At 36.6% G+C, this 6,769-nt stretch overlaps 1 long non-coding RNA gene across 1 annotated transcript; it reads right to left on the bottom strand.

Moving 5' to 3' along the window:
* Nucleotides 1–2,810: 2,810 nt before the first annotated feature.
* LOC311283425 lies at nucleotides 2,811–3,625 on the bottom strand. The gene is made up of 3 exons (XR_014626063.1): nucleotides 3,196–3,625; nucleotides 3,004–3,100; nucleotides 2,811–2,921 (listed from the first exon to the last, which is right to left on the bottom strand). It is a non-coding gene; the product is annotated as an uncharacterized lncRNA (long non-coding RNA).
* Between the last annotated feature and the right edge of the window lie 3,144 nt (nucleotides 3,626–6,769).

Here is a 6,769-nt window from a genome sequence, read left to right as displayed (position 1 = left end):
AGAGAAAAGGGAAACTCACAAAACAGAAAAAGTGGAAGTAAAAACAAAACAATCAAAGGGTAAAAAAAGAAAGGCAAGTGATGCATCAGACAGGGAAAAAAAGCAAGACAGCAAGGAAGAAAGACAGCCACAAACCTTTGACACTGGCAAGGATGCAGGTTTTGAAAATGAGGAAATAGAGGCAAGAGACAGTGGAGATTGTCCTTTGAATAACCCCACAGACAACATTAAAGGCATCAAAGTTTTTGGACGCTTAGCCCTCACTGGTCAGAGAAAGTCCCCGTATGTTGTCACAAAAGAAGAAATTCAGCGCAGAATAGAAGGGGAGAATATGTCCTCTAATGTTTTCAGAGATCTGCTAGGAGTAAGTTCATTTTTAAATTGATAAGGTCGATATATTAAGTTATCAGTTATGTTTTATATTTGTTTTCATCTCTCTATTAGTTTTATTTTAGTTCTAATGCACTACTGTTCATTTTTATTAAGGGGCGCAAAAAAAATCTGCCTGAATTAGTCCTCAATCTTCCCAAGAAAATGAAGACTAAGACAAGCATTTTTAGTGCATTAACAGAGGGAGAGGCTTCAGACCTAGCCACTGGTCTAACTAAAAGCCTTTGTCAAAATGTCAGTCCAAAGTTGGTACGTAAAGACATAAGTGACCACAATGCAGAAGTAACCAGGTACAGTACATTTTCTTAATGCAGAGCTACTGTATTGCTGATATTTGATGTAATTTTATTAACTGTTTCATTTTTTTCTTTTCATTAAAGGACAACTCTGGCTAGTGTGCGTGCCAACTTGCAATCAAGCCTGGATTCTAGATCAGCTTTCAGTTTATTAACCCACACATTTGGTCCACAGGCATTGGATGGAGTGTTAGGTTTCATCTCAGAGAGTCTAAAATGAAAGCAGAACAACGCAGCACCAAACTGTATGTGAAATGTCAATGTTTGATATTTTGTTTATACAGATGGTTCATCTCTTCAAAATGTTCCCAACTTATTGAATCAGGGGCCTTTTATTTCTGTAAAATACCCTTATATTTGTGTTATATTAATAATTTTGTGATATCAATATGCTCAGTGTAAAATAAGCTTCTTACATCTTTAATATGTGGAATAATTAAAAATGTTTTATTTGATGAATGGCGTATGAATCCTTCTTATGAACACAAACAGAAACATACCACATGTCATCTAGCCACATTGCAATGGTACTGTAACGGTAATAATTAATAATAGATCTAAAATTTAAAATGTACATTTACGGAATCTCTTTTTAGCACACAAAATACATTACATTGAAAACAGCTTTGCAGATTCTTCCGAAAACAGTATTGTTTTGAAATTAACATCAATTTAAACAAAACATTTGGCCACACTAATATCAGCTTTTCATTTGATCCCAAAATTTCATACAAGATATTCTGCACCCAATCCTGTATTCACATTTTCTTTCATTTTCTTACTTTTTTGGGGTTGTCTCTTTCTTCTTTTAAATCCTCCTGAATTTGTGTCAGAAATGCAGGTTTTCTTGGAAACCTTGGAAGTCTTTTTTCTGTTTTTTGCATTGCATGGGAAGAGTGGCTGTATCTTCCTTGAAGTGTCATTGGTACAATGCCTTTTTGACAAAAGACTTCTGTCTTCTTGTTGCACGTTAATATAGAGATCATTTATTTGGCTTTTGATGTTCTCTGGAACAGTCTGCCATCTTTTGACAATTTCAAGAACATCTTCTAGTCTCCGGAAGTCTGAACTTGTGTCTTGTTTCTCAAAATACACATCAGCATTGTCAGATTGATTCACAGAACAGCACGTTTTTTCATTAATGGTCATGCCAAACAACTGTTGTGCTAATATAAGGCAGGGACATATGCCATGATATGAGAATGTGCAACAGGTACAAGAATAGGTTTCCAAATCTGTATGATATGTTCCTCTCCCACAAAGGCTTTCCACGTCGATTTCCATCTTCACTTCTGAACAGACACTGAAGTGACCTTTGTCTTGTACAGCTCTTGCATGAGCTTCCAGCTGAAGAGCAAGTTCAGGGAATGCATCATCCTTATCTTTGAGTATATCTAGCAACACCAAATGTTTGCATACTTCACCTTTCAAACCCACAGGGCAACTGCAGAAACACTCTGCTGGGCAGTTGTGAGTCTACAAGCAAAAAAGGCAACAACATAAAAGTTTAATAATATACAAGATAAAATATCTATAGGATTGTATAATATCTATAGTATTTTGCATTTTCTGTGGTTTTTAAAAAACATTGGATGAATGGAACATGAATGGAAAAGTACACAATGTATAGTGAAAAAACCCTCTTGGTCAAAAAATGTAAGGTGCAAATGGTATAAATTCAAACATTTCTGACTTTCTGAAAGGGATAATTCACAGAAAAAATTAAAATGCTGACTTGTTTTACTCACCCTTGTGTTGTTCCAAACCTGTATGAGTTTCTTTCTTCTGTTGAACACAAAATAAAATATTTTAAAGAATGTTGGTAACCAGACAGTTGACAACACCCATTGACTTTCTTGGTATTTTTTTTCTTCTACTATGAAAGTCAATAGGGTTCATCAATTGTTTAATTACCAACATTCTATAAAATATCTTCTTTTGTGTTCAACAGATGAAAGAAACTCATACAGGTTTGGAACAACATGAGGGTAAGTAAATGATGACAAAAAAAAATAGTTTTTGGGTGAAAAAATTAAGCATTAAAATTATAAAAAAAATATACATTATGTACATATTACAATAATACAGTATAACCATTACAAATTCAAATTCAAATTCAAATACCATAGGACAAGCTTTAATTTTTTTGAAGTAATCAATAATTTCTTTCCGGATACTTGAATGCTGTGGCCCACTAACACCGGAATCTGACTTCATCAACCACCGAACAACGGCCTGTGAAGGACATATGTAATGGATTAGGCAATTATCATTAAATTATGAATCATTAAATTTAAGGGGAAAAAAAACTTCTTACTTGGAGTACATGGTACCAGCAAAGAAGAACATCAGACTCAGGGAAAACGTCATTCAAAGCATTTATTTCACTCATGTCTTTGTCAACCATGAAGCACCTTTAAAGAAAAAGAAAAGTAGGTTAACTTGTTCAGCACTGCTGTATCCATTCCAGCAGTGGATCCCCCAATAGATCAGTTCCTTAATAAAATACCTTGGTGGCTTAGGGAACAAAGGGCGTAGCCTCTGAAGTGCAAGCTTAAGGGTTTCTTGCGTCTCACTGCTTGTTATTATGTATGCAACAGGAACTCCATGACCATGGTCATCTCTCACAAGCAGTGTAAAAAGTGGAAAGGAATATTGATTCACACAGTGTGTGGCATCAAAAAACACAATGTTACTCCCATGGTCCTGTAAGTCTTTTCTCATGCACTCCGTTTGGAGAACAATTATAAGGTCCTGATCCTTACCCAGTGGCTGATAAAATACAACATTATCTTTTAAAGGACCAGCTAATAGTTTCTCTGTACTCTTACAATCATCTTTATCAAGATGTTTCCCTCGAAGCATACAGGTACGGATATTATGTATGTCTTCTGGTGTAACAAAGTATTCTCTGGAATGATAATTAACTTCTCCATGAGCTTTTGACCACTCATGAGCTTGAAGGAGGATGACATCTGGTTTTACGCCTAATGTGATCCACTTCTTGATCTCATCCACCAGCTGAGGGTGAATCTGCTGAAAATGACCATCTTCTACAGAAACATCATGTCCATTGTGCTGGTCAAATATTCTCTGCACAACAACTTTGTGTCCTTTCCAATCATTTTTTACTTTAAAAGAGAGGTATGCTTTACACCCAACAGCTCTGTGACTTCTTTCATATACATTTCCAGATCTTCTGCAATGGAAAATATAATATCCTCTTCTTTTATCTTTTAAACTAGAGCAATTTGTGGTCCTGAATGATTTTGTGTGCTCTTTGTTTATTATTTCTGTGATAAAGTTCTCTTCTTGATCATCTGGTTTAAGAACATGCACCTTGAGTTTAATGTTTTTCTGTCTTATTTTTCTCCTTTCTTCATTTTCCACAGACTTTTTGATAAACTCCTCCATCATGGAACATTTCTGAAATGTTTACACACAAAAATGATACTTAGTTAATTCATTTTCAATCAGCATCCCCAAACACATTTACTAACTTTAAATGAAGAAACACTAACAAAGAGCTGATAAGTTGAAAGATTACATTTTAAAACATTTTAAAGCCCTCCACATGAATGTAAATGGATTGGTGATTCATTGGTTCCGAATAAATGATGGTCCTGAATCTAGATGAGTGCATCTACCGCATATTGAACTGATTGTGAATCTACCCCATTGAAATGGTCATGATGGTCCTGGATCAACATTAGCGAATCTACCCCATATTGAAATGGTCATGATGGTCCCGGATCAACATTAGTGAATCTACCCCATATTGAAATGGTCATGATGGTCCTGGATCAACATTAGTGAATCTACCCCATATTGAACTGATCATGATGGTCCTGGATCAACATTAGTGAATCTACCCTATATTGAAATGGTCATGACGGTCCTGGATCAACATTGGTGAATCTACCCCATATTGAAATGGTCATGATGGTCCTGGATCAACATTAGCGAATCTACCCCATATTGAAATGGTCATGATGGTCCTGGATCAACATTGGTGAATCTACCCCATATTGAACTGATCATGATGGTCCTGGATCAACATTGGTGAATCTACCCCATATTGAAATGGTCATGATGGTCCTGGATCAACATTGGTGAATCTACCCCATATTGAACTGATCATGATGGTCCTGGATCAACATTAGCGAATCTACCCCATATTGAAATGGTCATGATGGTCCTGGATCAACATTAGCGAATCTACCCCATATTGAACTGATCATGATGGTCCTGGATCAACATTGGTGAATCTACCCCATATTGAAATGGTCATGATGGTCCTGGATCAACATTAGCGAATCTACCCCATATTGAACTGATCATGATGGTCCTGGATCAACATTGGTGAATCTACCCCATATTGAGCTGATCATGATGGTCCTGGATCAACATTGGTGAATCTACCCCATATTGAACTGATCATGATGGTCCTGGATCAACATTAGCGAATCTACCCCATATTGAACTGATCATGATGGTCCTGGATCAACATTAGCGAATCTACCCCATATTGAAATGATGACGATATCAATTATCAAAATATTGATTACAATCAGATTCAAAAAGCAATTATTCTACTGTTTTTTTAAATGTCATATACTTTTTGCACACTTTATTCAGACTAAAATCATAGTAATCTGTTTTAAAAACCTGGAAATTATTGACATTTTTAAACATTATTATAACATTTTATTAAATATTAAATGTGTATTTGTGTGTAAAGGTATGAGAGAAAGGAGACTTTTAGGGGAAGTAAGCTTAGCTATTAGCTAAACGGCACATGGCTGTTGTATGTATGTTCAGAGTTGCATTACATTATGCCATTTAAGTGTTTTATTTCAGGTTTTTTTGTGAATAAATACATTTACAAAGTCAGATTTTTAGTTGCAGAAAGGGTCAAAGAAAGAGGACAGACAAAATAACTTACCTTTGTCAGTCAGCCGAGGCAAGAGAGGAGGGAACATTCAAAATGGACTGATTGGATTTGGTCGGCACACACTGATGACATCAGAGGCTTGTGATTGGTTGATTAAATGTTGATCCAGGATCAACAAAATTTGTTGATCCAGGAACACATCTTACTTGGCAAAATCACGGTGACCACAATTCTACCTCCACGAAGTACAAGTCCATCATATAATGACAATTCAGTCGCACACCGCTGATACGGAACTAACACTTCTGGAACTGGATTTGGCCACTGGTCTGCGTGAACTGCTTGAATCAACTGCTGAAGAATTGGATCATGTTCTGTTGCCTCTTTAATCACTTCAACGGTCAGTGCCTGTAAATCATGTGATATGGAACTCGTCTTAGTCCTTGTGCTACAGGTGCTATTTTCTCATCCACTGTAACTCTGTGACAATATCCTGTAATTTGTCCAAGTCCTTTGAAGAGTGACTCATACTCTTTGGTCAGGATGCTGAACCTGTCTGGGGAATTGTCCACTTTGTTCACATCCGACACATGTAAAACTCCTAGCTTAAAACATGCATTCCTCCCCAGCAGTGGTTCTACAATTCCTTTAATCACATAGATGGTGTCTGTTATGGTTCTCTCTTTGTATTTTAAACAAGCCTCAAAGGAACCTTCGCATTTCAGTGGATTATATTGTGCATAAGCAAAAAATCTTTTATTCGTCGGGCACAGAGTGATGCCTTTCTGTTTGAAAATACTCTTGTACAGGTTTTCACTGATGAAATTTTTCCCACTTCCTGTATCCACAATCATTTTGAGGGTCTTTGGCCTTGCACTTTTACGGTCTCTTTACCTTCTGAATCGATGGAGTAGACGAATTCCTCTGAATCATCCGAATCAAACTCATCCACAGGTCTTATGTGTTTCTCTTTAAAGGTCCCATGACATGCTACTTTTTGTAGGCTTTAATATAGGCCTTAGTGGTCCCTAGTACTGTATCAGAAATCGTTTTCCAAAAATTCAGCCTCGGTGCAGAATTATAGCCACTATAAGCCAGTCCCAAATTGAGCTTCCTTCAGACGGGCCGTTTCGGTGTCTATAGCTTTAAATGCTAATGAGGAGGAGAAAGGCGGTGCAAGGTGGAGGGT

The sequence above is a fragment of the Rutilus rutilus genome, assembly GCF_951802725.1.
Source record: "Rutilus rutilus genome assembly, chromosome: 23".
In the NCBI taxonomy this organism is placed as follows: domain Eukaryota; kingdom Metazoa; phylum Chordata; class Actinopteri; order Cypriniformes; family Leuciscidae; genus Rutilus; species Rutilus rutilus.
This window is presented reverse-complemented; position numbering and strand designations above follow the sequence as displayed.